Genomic DNA, 3,508 nt, shown 5'->3' on the forward strand with positions numbered 1-3,508 from the left:
CTCTCCCGCCCCGGGGGCGGAGGGGGTCGTCGTCTGGTGGAGACCCGGCCTGCCCCCCCCTTCTTTCCCCGGAGAGTCGGGGTCGACCAGCTGGCCGCCGGCCGGCGAGCCCCCGTGCGAGCAGATAGGGAGAGTCCCGCGGGCGCGGCGCTAGCGCCTCCACCAGTGCCGCGCGCGGACGCCATGATACATGCGGTCGACCAGATGTCCCCGTCACACAGTCTCTGCGGGGCTGGGCTCGTGGACGTCATGCGAACGGTCACCGCCACAGGGCTCTGGCGTCGCAGGCCTCTCGACTCCCTCCGCCTCCTTTCCTAGCTACGTGGCCGACAGTGTGCCTTCCCCCACCCTCGTTTGCTCTTCCTTTCTTTGCGTCCCCCCCCGCCCCCCTCTTTTCCTCCGCACACGCACAGTTATCACGCTCACGAACTATCCCGGGGACCTGGCGTGACTTTAATCGCAACCCCCCCCCACCACTCCTGGCAGAGAGCACACTGGCTGTTCGTCCAGATGTGCCTGGTGCAGGCGGCCTCCGCGTTCGTTCGCCGCTTGACGGGATGTCCGGTCTTGTGGCTGCCCTGGCGGCGGGGTGTGTTCGGGACCGATTTGGTGTCTCTGGCACCGCCGGCCCCAGGGGTCGCCCCGCGATGCGTATTCTTCCGGCGCGGGCCGAGGGGCGCATCGCAGCGTTCCCCTCCTCTCGGAGTTTCTGTGTGCCGTCTCCGACTTGCTCTCACTCCCCTACTACCTCTCCGACTGTGTGACTTTCTTTTTGGCCCTATTTTATCTATCTATTCTCTCTTTGGGTTTTCCTGCCCCCCCTTCTCCTCCCGTATTCATAGTTTCACGGCAGCGGGTGATGTGCCCACACACCAGGACGCACATCTCACACGTGCGTGTGAACACGCAATCACCACGTTTATGAACTAGAAAGGGATCTGTCTGGGTGACTTTGCAATTCTTTCCCCTCCCCTCCCCCCGCGCTGAGAATGAGTTTCCCCGGCTCCTGTTCCCGCCTGGGAATCGGCTGCAGACGCCGTGGCCCCGGGTCCGCCGCATGTTGCCCTCGGCCTCCCTTGGCACAGTGCCCTGGGCTCCACCAGATGTCTCTGGCGAATTGGGGCCGCAGGGTGCCGTTCACGGTGTGGTCACCAGGTGTCGCTCTGGGCTCAGTAGTCTTCCTTCTCCCTGGGACTTTGGTCTCTTTTTTCAAAATTTCTTTCTTTCTTCCTCTTTTTCCCTGTTTCCATTTTCCCTTTTTCATCTCTTTCTCTCTTTTTGTTGCTTTTTTTGCGGCACACGGGTGATGTGTGTGTGGAGGAAACAGGGCGTGAGGGAGAAGACACATCTCCCACGTGCGCGGGAACACCCTGGTACCGAATTTTTAATAGTTTTCTCCTCTCTCTCTCTCACTCACCCCCTCTCTCCCCCTATCCTTCTGTCCTCTTCCCTCCCTCCTTCCCTCAATACCTTCCTTCCTTTCTTTTTTTTTTCTTTTTTTCTATTTCTTCTTTTCTTTCTGACAGAGTCTCCTTCTGTTGCCCTGGCTAGAGTGGCGTGGCGTCAGCCTCGCTCACAGCAACCTCAAACTCCTCGGCTTAAGCGATCCTTCTGCCTCAGCTTCCCGAATACCTGGGACTACCGGCTCGTGCCACCGTGTCCGGCTAAGTTTTTCTATGTCTGTTTTTAGTTGTCCAGAGAATTTCTTTCTCTTTCTCAGTAGGGACGGGACGGGCCAGGGCGGGTACGGTGCCTCGCTCTTGCTGAGGCTGGTCTCGAACTCCTGACCTTGAGTGATCTTCCCGCCTCGGCCTCCCAGAGTGCTAGGATTACAGGCGGGAGCCATCGCGCCCGGCCCTATTTTCTATTTTCTATGTTTTTTTTTTTTTAATTAGTTGAAACTGACGGTGAGCACTGCCTGCCTGTGTTCTCCTTAGACCTGACTGATGAAGTCCCCAGCATGTAGCCCGGGGGTCAGTATGTCTCTTTATTACAAAAACATCACTTGACTTTACTCCCTGCCAAGCCTCCACCCCCATCGCCACCCACACCCCGACCCACAACCAGGGACAACGCTGTGTACGTCCTCATCGACATATTATTTAGGGCATTGGGGGGGGCAAAGGAAATACTGGTCCTGTAGAAGAAACATTCCCTCGCTCCACCGGTGGCTCCCTCAGCCGAGTATGATCTTTATGTCTCAGAACTTTATTCTGCTCTCCGTGTTATTAATAGGAGGATGACGGCTGCACAGGCACTGGCACCCGCACACCCCCACACCAGAAGCCCCGGCTCTCCCCCCCACCCCAATTGCATCAACACCATAATTTTTCTATACCTTGTTCGATTGGGGGATTTTTTTTTTTTTCAGGCAGAGTCTGGCTATGTTGTCCCGGCTAGAGTGAGTGCTGTGGCGGCAGCCTAGCTCACAGGAACGTCAAATTCCTGAGCTGAATCGATCCTACTGCCTCAGCCTCTCCAGTAGCTGGGACTATAGGCATGCGCCACCATGCCCGGCTAATTTTTTTCTGCATGTATGTTTTAGTTGGCCAGATAATTTCTTTCTATTTTTTATTTAGTAGAGACCGGGTCTTGCTCTTGTTGAGGCTGATCTTGAACTCCTGACCTCGAGTGATCCACCCGCCTCGGCCTCCCACAGTGCTAGGATTACAGCCATGAGCCACCTCACCCGGCCCCGATTGGGGGATTTTAACTTTTTGAATTTGTCATTGTAGAAATCAAAGATGACTTCCTAACTTCTTTTTCTATGGAGCTGTTCCATGGAGGCCCAATCTGTCCTTCCATAGGATGGACCTCAACGACTCTCAAAGGCCAGTGGGGAAGGGGAATGAATCCTAGACATTTTCCCCTTTGAGGCGAGGAAGGCCAGCGTCTGGGTGTTTCAATACACACACCACTCACTCATGTCAGATGGAAAACATGAAAACATGAAAATCAAAAAATAAAGCGTGGAGCCGGCCGGCCCGCCAGCACGCACGCACGCAGGCAGGCACACCAGATCGTCTGTTAAAAGTGCTGAATGACTTTTTCAATTTTTCCGGTTGTACAATTTTAGCATGCATTATTTATACACAAACTGACGTGCACACGTATAGGTCTGTCCCTGGTAAAGAAGCCAAACTCAGTAAGATGGATGTCCCTGACGGTGGCCCGGAGAGCCACGCCGAGAAGCAAGGAGTGAGTGCTATTGCCGTGGTCTGGTTACAGTTTGGTTTTCTACATTCCAGGGACATGGGAACTCTGTGTGAAGTCATGGATCGATACGGGGACACGGTGTACGCTGGTTTGCCCCCCACCCCAAACGCGAGCCATCTCGAAGCGGGGGATGACGGGATTTACACTGATACTTGGATGGGTAATGGGTTAAAAAAGATGCAGCTTTGTCTAAACGCTTGCGATCTTTTAAGCTAAGGAAGTCCGTTCATCCGAGCCACTCACTCACGGGACGCTGTTAAGTCAAGGGATGACCCGCAGCTGTGATGGAAGC

General features: G+C 54.9%; 1 pseudogene; it reads right to left on the reverse strand.

Annotated features, from left to right (window-relative positions):
- Positions 1–847: 847 nt before the first annotated feature.
- Positions 848–938, reverse strand: LOC123629142 (annotated as a pseudogene).
- Between the last annotated feature and the right edge of the window lie 2,570 nt (positions 939–3,508).

This window comes from Lemur catta, chromosome Y (genome assembly GCF_020740605.2).
Source record: "Lemur catta isolate mLemCat1 chromosome Y, mLemCat1.pri, whole genome shotgun sequence".
NCBI classification, from domain to species: domain Eukaryota; kingdom Metazoa; phylum Chordata; class Mammalia; order Primates; family Lemuridae; genus Lemur; species Lemur catta.